The sequence below is a fragment of the Carcharhinus amblyrhynchos genome, chromosome 6, assembly GCF_965287045.1.
Source record: "Carcharhinus amblyrhynchos chromosome 6, sCarAmb.v2.hapA, whole genome shotgun sequence".
NCBI classification, from domain to species: Eukaryota; Metazoa; Chordata; class Chondrichthyes; order Carcharhiniformes; family Carcharhinidae; genus Carcharhinus; species Carcharhinus amblyrhynchos.
In genome coordinates, this window is record NC_137329.1 from 67055744 (window position 1) to 67075305 (window position 19562).

A 19562-nucleotide genomic window follows, 5' to 3' on the forward strand; every position below is an offset into this window, starting at 1 on the left:
GCTTGCTTTGGCGAATAATGGTTGGTTAGTACGGGTGAAATTTAGGAAACGTTGCGGATTTCAAAAACTTGCTTCGATCATCGGGATGAGGTCTTCGCCTCAATATGAATAACTTGGCAGAAAACTCTCGATGCCACTGAGAGAATGAATCGCTCAACTCTTCGAGATCAGCACTTTGTCACAATATGGCTTCATTGGCAAAAAAAAGTAGAATTACTATGAGAGAACGATTGAAAACTAATCTAGATTGACTCTAAATTCTTAACTCAAAGGCATAGGCATTTGGCGGCAAGGTCACATTGCATGGCGAACAAAGCTTCATTGGTATGGATGAAAGTTTGGAAACATTTTGGATTGAGTGAAAGTGCACATCGATATGAGGTCTTTGAATAACTTGGCAGAACACTCTCTATTGAAAGAATCATTGTAAACTAATTGAGATATGCGGAAACGTCTCAGCTCCTCGAAAAAAGCAGTTTGCCATAAAACGAGTTGAGTGGCGAAAAATGTTCAATACGTATGAGAGGAAGATTGGAAGCAAATCTGGATTGACTCCAAATGCTTAACTCAACGGGATAAGCTCTTGGCGGCAATGTCAGCTTGCTTTGGCGAATAAAGTGTGGTTGGAGTGGGTGAAAGTTTGGAAACATTGCGGATTTCGTAAACTTGCTTAGAGCGTCCGGAAGAGGTCTTCGCCGCAATGTGAAGAACGTAGCAGAAAACGCACGATGCCATTGAGAGAATGAATCGCTCATCTCGTCGAGATAAGCACTATGCCGCAATATCAGTTCAGTGGCAAAAAGAGTATAATTACTACGAGAGAAAGGGTGGAAACTAATCTGGATTGACTCTAAATGCTGAATTTAACGGGATAGGCACTCGGTTGCAAGATTACGTTGCTTGGAGAAAGGAGCATGGTTGGTATGAGTGAAAATATGGATTCAGAATGGATTTAGTGAAAATGCTTAACACATCAAAATCAGGTCTCCTCTACAATGTAAATAACTTAGCAGAAAACGATCTATGACCTTGAGAGAAGCATTGCAAACCTTGCTTTGGCGAATAATGTTTGGTTGGTACGGTTGAAAGTGAGGAAACATTGCAGGTTTACGAGACGAGCTTCGAGCATCGGGATGAGGTCTTCGCCTCAATATGAATAACTGGTCAGAAAACTCTCGATGCCACTGAGAGAATGAATTGCTCAACTCTTCGAGATCAGCACTTTGTCACAATATGGCTTCATTGGCAAAAAAAAGTAGAATTACTATGAGAGAACGATTGAAAACTAATCTAGATTGACTCTAAATTCTTAACTCAACGGCATAGGTATTTGGCGGCAAGGTCACATTGCATGGCGAACAAAGCTTCATTGGTATGGATGAAAGTTTGGAAACATTTTGGATTGAGTGAAAATGCACATCGATATGAGGTCTTTGAATAACTTGGCAGAACACTCTCTACTGAAAGAATCATTGTAAACTAATTGAGATATGCGGAAATGTCTCAACTCCTTGAGAAAAGCAGTTTGCCACAAAACCAGTTAAGTGGCGAAAAATGTTCAATTCGTATGAGAGGAAGATTGGAAGCTAATCTGGATTGACTCCAAATGCTTAGCTCAACGGGATAAGCTCTTGGCGGCAATGTCAGCTTGCTTTGACGAATAAAGTGTGGTTGGAGCGGGTGAAAGTTTGGAAACATTGCGGATTTCGTAAACTTGCTTAGAGCGTCCGGAAGAGGTCTTCGCCGCAATGTGAAGAACGTAGCAGAAAACGCTCGATGCCATTGAGAGAATGAATTGCTCATCTCGTCGAGATGAGCAATTCATCTCTTTTCCGCAATGTCAGTGTAGTGGGAAAAAAAGTACTAGAGAAAGTATAAGAGGAGTTATAAAAAAGTACAAGAGAAAGAGTGGAAACTATTCTGGATTGACTCTAAATGCTGAATATAACGGGATAGACACTTGGTGGCAAGATTACATTGCTTAGAGAAACGAGCTTGGTTGGTATGGGTGAAAATATGGATCAGAGTGGATTTAGTGAACATGCTCAACTCATCAAGATCAGGTCTCCGCTACATTGTGAATAACTTGGCAGAAAACTCTCTATGACCTTGAGAGAACCATTGCAGACCTTCCTTTCGCGAATAATGGTTGGTTGGTACGGGTGAAATTTAGGAAATGTTGCGGATATAGTAAACTTGCTTAGAGCATCAGGATGAGGTCTTTGCCACAATATGAATAACTTGGCAGAAAACCCTCGATGCCATTGAGAGAATGAATTGCTCTGCTCGTCGTGCTAAGCACTTAGCAGCAATATTACTTCAGTGGCAAGAAAAGTATGATTACTATGAGAGAAAGATTGGAAACTGATCTGGATTGACTCCAAATGCTTAATTCAATGGGAGAGGCAGTTGGTGGCAAGATTACATTGCTTGCTTGGTATGGGTGTAAGTTTGAAATCAGAATGTATTTAGTCAAAATGCTCAACACATCAAGATGAGACCTCCGCTACAATGTGAATGACTTGGCAGAAAACTCTCTATGACATTGAGAGAATCATTGCAAACCTTGCTTTGGCAAGTAAAGGTTGGTTGGTATGGATGAAAGTTAGGAAGCATTGCAGACTTAGTAGACATCCTTGCAGCATCGGGATGAGGTCTTCGCCACAATGTGAATAACTTGGCAGAAACTCCTCTATGGCATTGAGAGGACGAATTGCTCAAGTCATCGAGATAAGCACTTGGCCGCAATGTCAGTTCACTGGCAACAAAAGGATAATTACTATGAGAGAAAGATTGGAAACTAATCTGGATTGACTCCAAATGCTTAACAAAGGTTGGTTGGAATGGGTGAAAGTTAGAAACATTGCGGATTTAGTAACCTTGCTTAGAGCATCAGGATGTGGTCTTCGCCCCAATATGAATAACTTGGCAGAAAACCCACGATGCCATTGAGAGAATGAATTCCTCAACTCGTCGAGATAAGCGCTTTGCCGCAATATCAGTTCAGTGTCAAGAAAAGTAGAATTACTATCAGAGAAAGATTGGAAACTAATCCTAAATGCTTAATGCAACAGGATAGGCACTTGGTGGCAAGATCACGTTGCTTGGCGAAGAAAGCTTCATTGGTATGGATGAAAGTTTGGAAACATTATGGATTTAGTGAAAATACTTGGCACATCGCGATGAGATCTTTGCCCCAGTATGAATAACTTGGCAGAACACTCTCTATGCCATTGAGAGAATCATTGCAAACTAATTAAGATGTATGCAAATGTCTCAACTCATCGAGATAAGCACTTTGCCGCAATATCACTTGAGTTGCGAGAAATTAATATGAGAGACAGATTGGAAGCTAATCTTGATTGGCTCCAATAGCTTAACTCAACGGGATAAACATTTGACGGCAACGTCACCTTGCTTTGGCGAACAAACGTTGGTTGGTATGAGTGAAATTTAGGAATCATTGCTTATTTAGTAAACTTGCTTAGACCATTGCGATGAGGTCTTCGCCGCAATATGAATAGCTTGGCCGAAAACCCTCGATACCATTGAGGGAATGAATTGCTCAACTCGTTGCGATAAGCACTTAGCAGCAACATGACTTCAGTGGCAAGAAAAGTATGATTACTATGAGAGAAAGATTGGAAACTAATCTGGATTGACTCCAAATGCTTAACTCAATGGGAGAGGCAGTTGGTGGCAAGATTACGTTGCTTGGTTGGTATGGGTGTAAGTTTGAAATCAGAATGGATTTAGTCAAAATGCTCAACACAAGATGAGACCTCTGCTACAATGTGAATGACTTGGCAGAAAACTCTCTATGACATTGAGAGAATCATTGCAAACCTTGCTTTGGCAAATAAAGGTTGGTTGGTATAGGTGAAAGTTAGGAAACGTTGCAGATTTAGTAGACAGGCTGAGTGCATCGGGATGAGGTCTTCGCCACAATGTGAATAATTTGTCAGAAACTCCTCTATGGCATTGAGAGAACGAATTGATCAACTCGTCGAGATGAACACTTGACCCCAATATCAGTTCAGTGGCAAAAGAAGTATAATTACCATGAGACAAAGACTGGAAACTAATCTGGATTGACTCCAAATGCTTAACTCAACAGGATAGGCACTTGGCGGCAATGTCAGTTTGCTTTGGTGAACAAAGGTTGGTTGGAATGGGTGAAATTTAGGAAACTTTGCCGATTTAGTAAATTTGCTTAGACCATCAGGATGAGACCTTCGTCTTAATATGAATGACTTGGCAGAAAACCATCGATGCCATTGAGAGAATGAATTGCTCAACTCGTCGACATAAGCACTATGTCGCAATATCAGTTCAGTGGCAAAACAGGTATAATTACTATAAGAGAAAGATTGGAAACTAATCTGGATTGACTCCAAATGCTTAACTCAATGGGATAAGCACTTGGCAGTAATGTCACCTTGCTTTGGCGAAGAATGGTTGGTTGGAATGGGCGAAAGTTAGGAAACATTGCAGATTTAGTAAACTTGCTTAGAGCATCGGGATGAGGTCTTCACCACAATGCGAATAGCTTGGCAGAAAACTCTCTATGACATTGGGAGAATCATTGCAAACTTTGCTTTGGCGAATAAAGGTTGCTTGCTATGCGTGAAAGTTAGGAAACATTGAGATTTATTCGACGTGCTTAGTGCATTGGGATGAGGTCTTCGCACAATGTGAATAACTTGACAGAAACTCCTCTATGGCATTGAGAGAATGAATTGCTCAACTCATCAAGATAAGCACTTGGCCACATTAACAGTTTAGGGGCAAAAAAGGATAATTACTAGGACAGAAAGTTTGGAAACTAATCTGGATTGACTCCAAATGCTTAACTCAATGGGAGAGGCAGTTGGTGGCAAGATTACGTTGCTTGGTTGGTATGGGTGTAAGTTTGAAATCAGAATGGATTTAGTCAAAATGCTCAACACAAGATGAGACCTCCGCTACAATGTGAATGACTTGGCAGAAAACTCTCTATGATATTGAGAGAATCATTGCAAACCTTGCTTTGGCAAATAAGGCTTGGTTGGTATAGGTGAAAGTTCGGAAACGTTGCAGATTTAGTAGACAGGCTGAGTGCATCGGGATGAGGCCTTCGCCACAATGTGAATAATTTGTCAGAAACTCCTCTATGGCATTGAGAGAATGAATTGATCAACTCGTCGAGATGAACACTTGACCCCAATATCAGTTCAGTGGCAAAAGAAGTATAATTACCATGAGACAAAGACTGGAAACTAATCTGGATTGACTCCAAATGCTTAACTCAACGGGATAGGCACTTGGCGGCAATGTCAGTTTGCTTTGGTGAACAAAGGTTGGTTGGAATGGGTGAAATTTAGGAAACTTTGCCGATTTAGTAAATTTGCTTAGACCATCAGGATGAGACCTTCGTCTTAATATGAATGACTTGGCAGAAAACCATCGATGCCATTGAGAGAATGAATTGCTCAACTCGTCGACATAAGCACTATGTCGCAATATCAGTTCAGTGGCAAAACAGGTATAATTACTATAAGAGAAAGATTGGAAACTAATCTGGATTGACTCCAAATGCTTAACTCAATGGGATAAGCACTTGGCAGTAATGTCACCTTGCTTTGGCGAAGAATGGTTGGTTGGAATGGGCGAAAGTTAGGAAACAGTGCAGATTTAGTAAACTTGCTTAGAGCATCGGGATGAGGTCTTCACCACAATGTGAATAGCTTGGCAGAAATCTCTCTATGACATTGGGAGAATCATTGCAAACTTTGCTTTGGCGAATAAAGGTTGCTTGCTATGCGTGAAAGTTAGGAAACACTGAGATTTAGTAGACGTGCTTAGTGCATTGGGATGAGGTCTTCGCACAATGTGAATAACTTGACAGAAACTCCTCTATGGCATTGAGAGAATGAATTGCTCAACTTATCAAGATAAGCACTTGGCCACATTAACAGTTTAGGAGCAAAGAAAGGATAATTACTAGGACAGAAAGTTTGGAAACTAATCTGGATTGACTCCAAACGCTTAATTCAACGGGATAGGCAGTTGGTGGCAAGATTACGTTGCTTGGTTGGTATGGGTGTAAGTTTGAAATCAGAATGGATTTAGTCAAAATGCTCAACACATCAAGATGAGACCTCCGCTACAATGTGAATGACTTGGCAGAAAACTCTCTATGACATTGAGAGAATCATTGCAAACCTTGCCTTGGCAAATAAAGGTTGGTTGGTATGGGTGAAAGTTAGGAAATATTGCAGACTTAGTAAACATCCTTGGAGCATCGGGATGAGGTCTTCGCCACAATGTGAATAACTTGGCAGAAACTCCTCTATGGTATTGAGAGGGCGAATTGCTCAAGTCATCGAGATAAGCACTTGGCCACAATGTCAGTTCAGTGGCAACAAAAGGATAATTACTATGAGAGAAAGATTGGAAACTAATCTGGTTTGACTCCAAATGCGTAACTCAACGGGATAAGCTCTTGGCGGCAATGTCAGCTTGCTTTGGCGAATAAAGGTTGGTTGGAGTGGGTGAAAGTTTGGAAACATTGCGGACTTCGTAAACATGCTTAGAGCGTCCGGATGAGGGCTTCGCCACAATGTGAAGAAAACGCTCGATGCCATTGAGAAAATGAATTGCTGATCTTGTCGAAGTAAGCACTTTGCCGCAATATCAGTTCAGTGGCAAAAAAAGCATGATTACTAAGAGAGAAAGAGTGGAAACTAATCTGGATTGACTCTAAATGCTGAATTTAACGGGATAGGCACTTGGTTGCAAGGTTACGTTGCTTGGAGAAAGGAGCATAGTTGGTATGGGTGACAATATGGAATCAGAATGGATTTAGTGAAAATGCTTCACACATCAAGATCAGGTCTCCGCTACAATGTGAATAACTTAGCTGAAAACTCTCTATGACCTTGAGAGAAGCATTGCAGACCTTGCTTTGGTGAATAATGTTTGGTTGGCATGGTTGAAAGTGAGGAAACATTGCAGATTTACGAGACGTGCTTTGAACATCGGGATGAGGTCTTCGCCACAATGTGAATAAGTTGGCAGAAACTCCTCTATGGCATTGAGAGAACGAATTTCCCAACGCATCGAGATATGCACTTGGGCGCAATATCAGTTCAGTGGCAAAAAAAGGTTAATTGCTGTGAGAGAAAAATTGGAAACTAATCTGGTTTGGCTACAAATGCTTAACTCAACGTGATAAGCACTTGGCAGGAATGTCGCTTGCTTTGGCGAATAATGGTTGGTTAGTACGGGTGAAATTTAGGAAACGTTGCGGATTTCAAAAACTTGCTTCGATCATCGGGATGAGGTCTTCGCCTCAATATGAATAACTTGGCAGAAAACTCTCGATGCCACTGAGAGAATGAATCGCTCAACTCTTCGAGATCAGCACTTTGTTACAATATGGCTTCATTGGCAAAAAAAAGTAGAATTACTATGAGAGAACGATTGAAAACTAATCTAGATTGACTCTAAATTCTTAACTCAAAGGCATAGGCATTTGGCGGCAAGGTCACATTGCATGGCGAACAAAGCTTCATTGGTATGGATGAAAGTTTGGAAACATTTTGGATTGAGTGAAAATGCACATCGATATGAGGTCTTTGAATAACTTGGCAGAACACTCTCTACTGAAAGAATCATGTAAACTAATTGAGATATGCGGAAACGTCTCAGCTCCTCGAAAAAAGCAGTTTGCCATAAAACGAGTTGAGTGGCGAAAAATGTTCAATACGTATGAGAGGAAGATTGGAAGCAAATCTGGATTGACTCCAAATGCTTAACTCAACGGGATAAGCTCTTGGCGGCAATGTCAGCTTGCTTTGGCGAATAAAGTGTGGTTGGAGTGGGTGAAAGTTTGGAAACATTGCGGATTTCGTAAACTTGCTTAGAGCGTCCGGAAGAGGTCTTCGCCGCAATGTGAAGAACGTAGCAGAAAACGCACGATGCCATTGAGAGAATGAATCGCTCATCTCGTCGAGATAAGCACTATGCCGCAATATCAGTTCAGTGGCAAAAAGAGTATAATTACTACGAGAGAAAGGGTGGAAACTAATCTGGATTGACTCTAAATGCTGAATTTAACGGGATAGGCACTTGGTTGCAAGATTACGTTGCTTGGAGAAAGGAGCATGGTTGGTATGAGTGAAAATATGGATTCAGAATGGATTTAGTGAAAATGCTTAACACATCAAAATCAGGTCTCCTCTACAATGTAAATAACTTAGCAGAAAACGATCTATGACCTTGAGAGAAGCATTGCAAACCTTGCTTTGGCGAATAATGTTTGGTTGGTACGGTTGAAAGTGAGGAAACATTGCAGGTTTACGAGACGAGCTTCGAGCATCGGGATGAGGTCTTCGCCTCAATATGAATAACTGGTCAGAAAACTCTCGATGCCACTGAGAGAATGAATTGCTCAACTCTTCGAGATCAGCACTTTGTCACAATATGGCTTCATTGGCAAAAAAAAGTAGAATTACTATGAGAGAACGATTGAAAACTAATCTAGATTGACTCTAAATTCTTAACTCAACGGCATAGGTATTTGGCGGCAAGGTCACATTGCATGGCGAACAAAGCTTCATTGGTATGGATGAAAGTTTGGAAACATTTTGGATTGAGTGAAAATGCACATCGATATGAGGTCTTTGAATAACTTGGCAGAACACTCTCTACTGAAAGAATCATTGTAAACTAATTGAGATATGCGGAAATGTCTCAACTCCTTGAGAAAAGCAGTTTGCCACAAAACCAGTTAAGTGGCGAAAAATGTTCAATTCGTATGAGAGGAAGATTGGAAGCTAATCTGGATTGACTCCAAATGCTTAGCTCAACGGGATAAGCTCTTGGCGGCAATGTCAGCTTGCTTTGACGAATAAAGTGTGGTTGGAGCGGGTGAAAGTTTGGAAACATTGCGGATTTCGTAAACTTGCTTAGAGCGTCCGGAAGAGGTCTTCGCCGCAATGTGAAGAACGTAGCAGAAAACGCTCGATGCCATTGAGAGAATGAATTGCTCATCTCGTCGAGATGAGCAATTCATCTCTTTTCCGCAATGTCAGTGTAGTGGGAAAAAAAGTACTAGAGAAAGTATAAGAGGAGTTATAAAAAAGTACAAGAGGAAGAGTGGAAACTATTCTGGATTGACTCTAAATGCTGAATATAACGGGATAGACACTTGGTGGCAAGATTACATTGCTTAGAGAAACGAGCTTGGTTGGTATGGGTGAAAATATGGATCAGAGTGGATTTAGTGAACATGCTCAACTCATCAAGATCAGGTCTCCGCTACATTGTGAATAACTTGGCAGAAAACTCTCTATGACCTTGAGAGAACCATTGCAGACCTTCCTTTCGCGAATAATGGTTGGTTGGTACGGGTGAAATTTAGGAAATGTTGCGGATATAGTAAACTTGCTTAGAGCATCAGGATGAGGTCTTTGCCACAATATGAATAACTTGGCAGAAAACCCTCGATGCCATTGAGAGAATGAATTGCTCTGCTCGTCGTGCTAAGCACTTAGCAGCAATATTACTTCAGTGGCAAGAAAAGTATGATTACTATGAGAGAAAGATTGGAAACTGATCTGGATTGACTCCAAATGCTTAATTCAATGGGAGAGGCAGTTGGTGGCAAGATTACATTGCTTGCTTGGTATGGGTGTAAGTTTGAAATCAGAATGTATTTAGTCAAAATGCTCAACACATCAAGATGAGACCTCCGCTACAATGTGAATGACTTGGCAGAAAACTCTCTATGACATTGAGAGAATCATTGCAAACCTTGCTTTGGCAAGTAAAGGTTGGTTGGTATGGATGAAAGTTAGGAAGCATTGCAGACTTAGTAGACATCCTTGCAGCATCGGGATGAGGTCTTCGCCACAATGTGAATAACTTGGCAGAAACTCCTCTATGGCATTGAGAGGACGAATTGCTCAAGTCATCGAGATAAGCACTTGGCCGCAATGTCAGTTCACTGGCAACAAAAGGATAATTACTATGAGAGAAAGATTGGAAACTAATCTGGATTGACTCCAAATGCTTAACAAAGGTTGGTTGGAATGGGTGAAAGTTAGAAACATTGCGGATTTAGTAACCTTGCTTAGAGCATCAGGATGTGGTCTTCGCCCCAATATGAATAACTTGGCAGAAAACCCACGATGCCATTGAGAGAATGAATTCCTCAACTCGTCGAGATAAGCGCTTTGCCGCAATATCAGTTCAGTGTCAAGAAAAGTAGAATTACTATCAGAGAAAGATTGGAAACTAATCCTAAATGCTTAATGCAACAGGATAGGCACTTGGTGGCAAGATCACGTTGCTTGGCGAAGAAAGCTTCATTGGTATGGATGAAAGTTTGGAAACATTATGGATTTAGTGAAAATACTTGGCACATCGCGATGAGATCTTTGCCCCAGTATGAATAACTTGGCAGAACACTCTCTATGCCATTGAGAGAATCATTGCAAACTAATTAAGATGTATGCAAATGTCTCAACTCATCGAGATAAGCACTTTGCCGCAATATCACTTGAGTTGCGAGAAATTAATATGAGAGACAGATTGGAAGCTAATCTTGATTGGCTCCAATAGCTTAACTCAACGGGATAAACATTTGACGGCAACGTCACCTTGCTTTGGCGAACAAACGTTGGTTGGTATGAGTGAAATTTAGGAATCATTGCTTATTTAGTAAACTTGCTTAGACCATTGCGATGAGGTCTTCGCCGCAATATGAATAGCTTGGCCGAAAACCCTCGATACCATTGAGGGAATGAATTGCTCAACTCGTTGCGATAAGCACTTAGCAGCAACATGACTTCAGTGGCAAGAAAAGTATGATTACTATGAGAGAAAGATTGGAAACTAATCTGGATTGACTCCAAATGCTTAACTCAATGGGAGAGGCAGTTGGTGGCAAGATTACGTTGCTTGGTTGGTATGGGTGTAAGTTTGAAATCAGAATGGATTTAGTCAAAATGCTCAACACAAGATGAGACCTCTGCTACAATGTGAATGACTTGGCAGAAAACTCTCTATGACATTGAGAGAATCATTGCAAACCTTGCTTTGGCAAATAAAGGTTGGTTGGTATAGGTGAAAGTTAGGAAACGTTGCAGATTTAGTAGACAGGCTGAGTGCATCGGGATGAGGTCTTCGCCACAATGTGAATAATTTGTCAGAAACTCCTCTATGGCATTGAGAGAACGAATTGATCAACTCGTCGAGATGAACACTTGACCCCAATATCAGTTCAGTGGCAAAAGAAGTATAATTACCATGAGACAAAGACTGGAAACTAATCTGGATTGACTCCAAATGCTTAACTCAACAGGATAGGCACTTGGCGGCAATGTCAGTTTGCTTTGGTGAACAAAGGTTGGTTGGAATGGGTGAAATTTAGGAAACTTTGCCGATTTAGTAAATTTGCTTAGACCATCAGGATGAGACCTTCGTCTTAATATGAATGACTTGGCAGAAAACCATCGATGCCATTGAGAGAATGAATTGCTCAACTCGTCGACATAAGCACTATGTCGCAATATCAGTTCAGTGGCAAAACAGGTATAATTACTATAAGAGAAAGATTGGAAACTAATCTGGATTGACTCCAAATGCTTAACTCAATGGGATAAGCACTTGGCAGTAATGTCACCTTGCTTTGGCGAAGAATGGTTGGTTGGAATGGGCGAAAGTTAGGAAACATTGCAGATTTAGTAAACTTGCTTAGAGCATCGGGATGAGGTCTTCACCACAATGCGAATAGCTTGGCAGAAAACTCTCTATGACATTGGGAGAATCATTGCAAACTTTGCTTTGGCGAATAAAGGTTGCTTGCTATGCGTGAAAGTTAGGAAACATTGAGATTTATTCGACGTGCTTAGTGCATTGGGATGAGGTCTTCGCACAATGTGAATAACTTGACAGAAACTCCTCTATGGCATTGAGAGAATGAATTGCTCAACTCATCAAGATAAGCACTTGGCCACATTAACAGTTTAGGGGCAAAAAAGGATAATTACTAGGACAGAAAGTTTGGAAACTAATCTGGATTGACTCCAAATGCTTAACTCAATGGGAGAGGCAGTTGGTGGCAAGATTACGTTGCTTGGTTGGTATGGGTGTAAGTTTGAAATCAGAATGGATTTAGTCAAAATGCTCAACACAAGATGAGACCTCCGCTACAATGTGAATGACTTGGCAGAAAACTCTCTATGATATTGAGAGAATCATTGCAAACCTTGCTTTGGCAAATAAGGCTTGGTTGGTATAGGTGAAAGTTCGGAAACGTTGCAGATTTAGTAGACAGGCTGAGTGCATCGGGATCAGGCCTTCGCCACAATGTGAATAATTTGTCAGAAACTCCTCTATGGCATTGAGAGAATGAATTGATCAACTCGTCGAGATGAACACTTGACCCCAATATCAGTTCAGTGGCAAAAGAAGTATAATTACCATGAGACAAAGACTGGAAACTAATCTGGATTGACTCCAAATGCTTAACTCAACGGGATAGGCACTTGGCGGCAATGTCAGTTTGCTTTGGTGAACAAAGGTTGGTTGGAATGGGTGAAATTTAGGAAACTTTGCCGATTTAGTAAATTTGCTTAGACCATCAGGATGAGACCTTCGTCTTAATATGAATGACTTGGCAGAAAACCATCGATGCCATTGAGAGAATGAATTGCTCAACTCGTCGACATAAGCACTATGTCGCAATATCAGTTCAGTGGCAAAACAGGTATAATTACTATAAGAGAAAGATTGGAAACTAATCTGGATTGACTCCAAATGCTTAACTCAATGGGATAAGCACTTGGCAGTAATGTCACCTTGCTTTGGCGAAGAATGGTTGGTTGGAATGGGCGAAAGTTAGGAAACAGTGCAGATTTAGTAAACTTGCTTAGAGCATCGGGATGAGGTCTTCACCACAATGTGAATAGCTTGGCAGAAATCTCTCTATGACATTGGGAGAATCATTGCAAACTTTGCTTTGGCGAATAAAGGTTGCTTGCTATGCGTGAAAGTTAGGAAACACTGAGATTTAGTAGACGTGCTTAGTGCATTGGGATGAGGTCTTCGCACAATGTGAATAACTTGACAGAAACTCCTCTATGGCATTGAGAGAATGAATTGCTCAACTTATCAAGATAAGCACTTGGCCACATTAACAGTTTAGGAGCAAAGAAAGGATAATTACTAGGACAGAAAGTTTGGAAACTAATCTGGATTGACTCCAAACGCTTAATTCAACGGGATAGGCAGTTGGTGGCAAGATTACGTTGCTTGGTTGGTATGGGTGTAAGTTTGAAATCAGAATGGATTTAGTCAAAATGCTCAACACATCAAGATGAGACCTCCGCTACAATGTGAATGACTTGGCAGAAAACTCTCTATGACATTGAGAGAATCATTGCAAACCTTGCCTTGGCAAATAAAGGTTGGTTGGTATGGGTGAAAGTTAGGAAATATTGCAGACTTAGTAAACATCCTTGGAGCATCGGGATGAGGTCTTCGCCACAATGTGAATAACTTGGCAGAAACTCCTCTATGGTATTGAGAGGGCGAATTGCTCAAGTCATCGAGATAAGCACTTGGCCACAATGTCAGTTCAGTGGCAACAAAAGGATAATTACTATGAGAGAAAGATTGGAAACTAATCTGGTTTGACTCCAAATGCGTAACTCAACGGGATAAGCTCTTGGCGGCAATGTCAGCTTGCTTTGGCGAATAAAGGTTGGTTGGAGTGGGTGAAAGTTTGGAAACATTGCGGACTTCGTAAACATGCTTAGAGCGTCCGGATGAGGGCTTCGCCACAATGTGAAGAAAACGCTCGATGCCATTGAGAAAATGAATTGCTGATCTTGTCGAAGTAAGCACTTTGCCGCAATATCAGTTCAGTGGCAAAAAAAGCATGATTACTAAGAGAGAAAGAGTGGAAACTAATCTGGATTGACTCTAAATGCTGAATTTAACGGGATAGGCACTTGGTTGCAAGGTTACGTTGCTTGGAGAAAGGAGCATAGTTGGTATGGGTGACAATATGGAATCAGAATGGATTTAGTGAAAATGCTTCACACATCAAGATCAGGTCTCCGCTACAATGTGAATAACTTAGCAGAAAACTCTCTATGACCTTGAGAGAAGCATTGCAGACCTTGCTTTGGCGAATAATGTTTGGTTGGCATGGTTGAAAGTGAGGAAACATTGCAGATTTACGAGACGTGCTTTGAACATCGGGATGAGGTCTTCGCCACAATGTGAATAAGTTGGCAGAAACTCCTCTATGGCATTGAGAGAACGAATTTCCCAACGCATCGAGATATGCACTTGGGCGCAATATCAGTTCAGTGGCAAAAAAAGGTTAATTGCTGTGAGAGAAAAATTGGAAACTAATCTGGTTTGGCTACAAATGCTTAACTCAACGTGATAAGCACTTGGCAGGAATGTCGCTTGCTTTGGCGAATAATGGTTGGTTAGTACGGGTGAAATTTAGGAAACGTTGCGGATTTCAAAAACTTGCTTCGATCATCGGGATGAGGTCTTCGCCTCAATATGAATAACTTGGCAGAAAACTCTCGATGCCACTGAGAGAATGAATTGCTCAACTCTTCGAGATCAGCACTTTGTCACAATATGGCTTCATTGGCAAAAAAAAGTAGAATTACTATGAGAGAACGGTTGGAAACTAATCTAGATTGACTCTAAATTCTTAACTCAATGGGATAGGCACTTGGCGGCAAGATCACATTGCATGGCGAACAAAGCTTCATTGGTATGGATGAAAGTTTGGAAACATTTTGGATTCAGTGAAAGTGCACATCGATATGAGGTCTTTGGATAACTTGGCAGAACACTCTCTATTGAAAGAATCATTGTAAACTAATTGAGATATGCGGAAACGTCTCAGCTCCTCGAGAAAAGCTGTTTGCCACAAAACCAGTTGAGTGGCGAAAAATGTTCTATTCGTATGAGAGAAAGACTGGAATCTAATCTGGATTGACTCCAAATGCTAAACTCTAAAAGCCTCTGGCTCTGATCTTCAGGTCGTCATTGGTCTCTGGTGTAGTCCCGGAGGATTGGAGGATAGCGAATGTTGTCCCATTGTTTAAGAAGGGGAACAGAGACTTTGCCGGGAATTATAGACCGGTGAGTCTTACTTCTGTTGTGGGCAAGGTTTTAGAAAAAATTGTTAGGGATAGGATTTACAGTTATCTGGAGTGTAATGAATTGATTAGAAATAGTCAGCATGGTTTTGTAGCGGGTAGGTCGTGCCTTACTAACCTTATTGAGTTTTTTGAGAAGGTGACCAAAGAGGTGGATGGGGGCAAGGCAGTTGACGTGTTATATATGGATTTTAGTAAGGCGTTCGATAAGGTTCACCATGGTAGGCTTCTGCAGAAAATGCAGATGTATGGGATTGTGGGTAATCTAAGAAGTTGGATCAGGAATTGGCTATCAGATAGGAGACAGAGGGTGGTGGTTGATGGTAAATATTCATCATGGAGTTCGGTTACGAGTGGTGTGCCTCAGGGATCTGTTCTGGGGCCACTGTTGTTTGTAATCTTTATTAATGATCTGGATGAGGGTATAGTTGGGTGGATTAGTAAATTTGCTGATGACACCAAAGTCGGAGGTGTGGTAGATTGTGAGGAAGGGTGTCATAGTCTGCAGGGAGACTTAGATAGGTTGCAGAGCTGGGCCGAGAGGTGGCGGATGGAATTTAATGCGGAGAAGTGTGAGGTAATTCACTTTGGTAGGAGCAACAGATGTGTCGAGTATAGGGCTAACGGGAGGACTTTGAATAGTGTGGATGAACAGAGGGATCTAGGTGTATGTGTACATAGATCCCTGAAAGTTGGGAATCAAGTAGATAAGGTTGTTAAGAAGGCGTACGGTGTCTTGGCGTTTATTGGTAGGGGGATTGAATTTAGGAGTTGCAGTGTCATGTTGCAACTGTACACTACTCTGGTGCGGCCGCACTTGGAGTACTGTGTGCAGTTCTGGTCCCCACATTACAAGAAGGATGTGGAGGCTTTGGAGAGGGTGCAGAGGAGGTTTACTAGGATGTTGCCTGGTATGGTGGGGAGGTCCTATGAGGAGAGACTGAGGGATTTAGGGTTGTTTTCGTTGGAAAGAAGGCGGCTAAGAGGGGATCTTATTGAAACATATAAGATGATTAGAGGTTTAGATAGGGTGGACAGCGATAGCCTTTTTCCTCGGATGGAGAAAGCTAGCACGAGGGGGCATGGCTTTAAATTAAGGGGGGGTAGCTACAGGACGGATGTCAGGGGTAGGTTCTTTACCCAGCGGGTGGTGAGGGATTGGAATGCCCTGCCTGCTGCAGTTGTAAATGCGCCTAGTTTGGGGGCGTTTAAGAGATCTGTGGATAGGTTTATGGACGAAAAGGGATTGGTATAGGCTAGTGGGTCATTGTTTTTGTAACTGGTCGGCGCAACATCGTGGACCGAAGGGCCTGTTCTGCGCTGTAATGTTCTATGTTCTATGTTCTATGTTCAACGGGATAAGCTCTTGGCGGCAATGTCAGCTTGCTTTGGCCAATAAAATGTGGTTGGAGTGGGTGAAAGTTTGGAAACATTGCGGATTTCATAAACTTGCTTAGAGCGTCCGGAGGAGGTCTTCGCCACAATGTGAAGAACGTAGCAGAAAACGCTCGATGCCATTGAGAGAATGAATTGCTCATCCCGTCGAAATAAGCACTTTTCTGCAATATCAGTTCAGTGGCAAATAAAGTATAATTACTATGAGAGAAAGAGTGGAAACTAATCTGGATTGACTCTAAATGCTGAATATAATGGGATAGACACTTGGTGGCAAGATTACGTTGCTTGGAGAAACGAGCTTGGTTGGTATGGGTGAAAATATGGATCAGAGTGGATTTAGTGAAAATGCTCAACACATCAAGATCAGGTCTCCGCTACAATGTGAATAACTTGGCAGAAAACTCTCTATGGCCTTGAGAGAAGCATGGCAGACCTTGCTTTGGCGAATAATGCTTGGTTGGCACGGGTGAAATTTAGGAAACTTTGCGGATTTAGTAAACTTGCTTCGAGCATCGGAATGAGGTCTTCGCCACAATATGAATAACTTAGCATAAAACCCTCGATGCCACTGAGAGAATGAATTGCTCAACTCGTCGAGATTAGTACTTGGCCTCAATCTCAGTTCTGTTGCAAAAAAAGGATAATTAAAATGAGAGAAAGATTGGAAGCTAATCTGGTTTGACTCCAAATGCTTAACTCAACGGGATTAGCTCTTGGCGGCAATTTCAGCTTGCTTCGGCGAATAAAGTTTGGTTGGAATAGGTGAAAGTTTGGAAACATTGCGGATTTCGTAAACTTGCTTAGAGCGTCCGGATGAGGTCTTCGCCACAATGTGAAGAACGTAGCAGAAAACGCTCGATGCCATTGAGAGAATGAATTGCTCATCTCGTCGAGATAAGCACTTTGTCGCAATATCAGTTCAGTGGCAAAAAAAGTATAATTACTAAGAGAGAAAGAGTGGAAACTAACCTGGATTGACTCTAAATGCTAAATTTAACGGGATAGGCACTTGGTTGCAAGGTTACGTTGCTTGGAGAAAGGAGCATGGTTGGTATGGGTGACAATATGGAATCAGAATGGATTTAGTGAAAATGCTCAACACATCAAGATCAGGTCTCCGCTACAATGTCAATAACTTAGCAGAAAACTCTCTATGACGTTGAGGGAAGCATGGCACACCTTGCTTTGGTGAATAATGTTTGGTTGGTATGGGTGAAAGTGAGGAAACATTGCAGATTTCCGAGTCGTGCTGAGAATATCGGGATGAGGACTTCGCCACAATGTGAATAAGTTGGCAGAAACTCCTCTATGGCATTGAGAGAACGAATTTCCCAACTCATCGAGATATGCACTTGGGCGCAATATCAGTTCAGTGGCAAAAAAAGGTTAATTACTGTGAGAGAAAAATTGGAAACTAATCTGGTTTGGCTACAAATGCTTAAGTCAACGGGATAAGCACTTGGCGGGAATGTCGCTTGCTTTGGTTGGTACGGGTGAAATTTAAGAAATATTGCGAATTTAGTAAACTTACTTTGAGCATCGGGATGAGGTCTTCTCCTCCATATGGATAACTTGGCAGAAAACTCTCGATGCCACTGAGAGAATGAATTGCTCAACTCTTCGAGATCAGCATTTTGTCACAATATGGCTTCATTGGCAAAAAAAGTAGAATTACTATGAGAGAACGATTGAAAACTAATCTAGATTGACTCTAAATTCTTAACTCAACGGGATAGGCACTTGGCGGCAAAATCACATTGCATGGCGAACAAAGCTTCATTGGTATGGATGAAAGTTTGGAAACATTTTGGATTGAGTGAAAGTGCACATCGATATGAGATCTTTGAATAACTTGGTAGAACACTATTGAAAGAATCATTGTAAACTAACTGAGATATGCGCAAATGTCTCAGCTGCTCAAGATCAGCAGTTTGCCACAAAACCAGTTGAGTGGCGAAAAATGTTCAATTCGTATGAGAGAAAGATTGGAAGCTAACCTGGATTTACTCCAAATGCTTAACTCAACCGGATAAGCTCTTGGCGGCAATGTCAGCTTGCTTTGGTGAATAAAGATTGGTTGGTATGGGTGAAAGTTAAGAACCATTGCGGACTTAGTAAACTTGCTTAGCCCATCGGGATGAGGTCTTCGCCACAATATGAATAAATTGGCAGAAAACCTCGATGCCATTGAGAGAATGAATTGCTCATCTCGTCGAGATAAGCACTTTGCCGCAATATCAGTTCAGTGGCAAAAAAGTATAATTACTATGAGAGAAAGAGTGGAAACTAATCTGGATTGACTCTAAATGCTGAATTTAACGTGATAGGCACTTGGTTGCAAGGTTACGTTGCTTGGAGAAAGGAGCATGGTTGGTATGGGTGAAAATATGGATTCAGAATGGATTTAGTGAAAATGCTTTACACATCAAGATCAGGTCTCCGCTACAATGTGAATAACTTAGCAGAAAACTCACTAAGACCGTGAGAGAAGCATTGCAGACCTTGCTTTGGCGAATAATGTTTGGTTGGTATGGTTGAAAGTGAGGAAACATTGCAGATTTACGAGACGTGCTTTGAACATCGGGATGAGGTCTTCGCCACAACGTGAATAAGTTGGCAGAAACTCCTCTGTAGCATTGAGAGAACGAATTTCCCAACTCATCGAGATATGCACTTGGGCGCAATATCAGTTCAGGGACAAAAAAGGTTAATTGCTGTGAGGGAAAAATTGGAAACTAATCTGGTTTGGCTACAAATGCTTAACTCAACAGGATAAGCACTTGGCAGGAATGTCGCTTGCTTTGGCGAATAATGGTTGGTTGGTACAGGTGAAATTTAGGGAACGTTGCGGATTTCGAAAACTTGCTTCGATCATCGGGATGAGGTCTTCGCCTCAATATGAATAACTTGGCAGAAAACTCTCGATGCCACTGAGAGAATGAATTGCTCAACTCGTCGAGATCAGCACTTTGTCACAATATG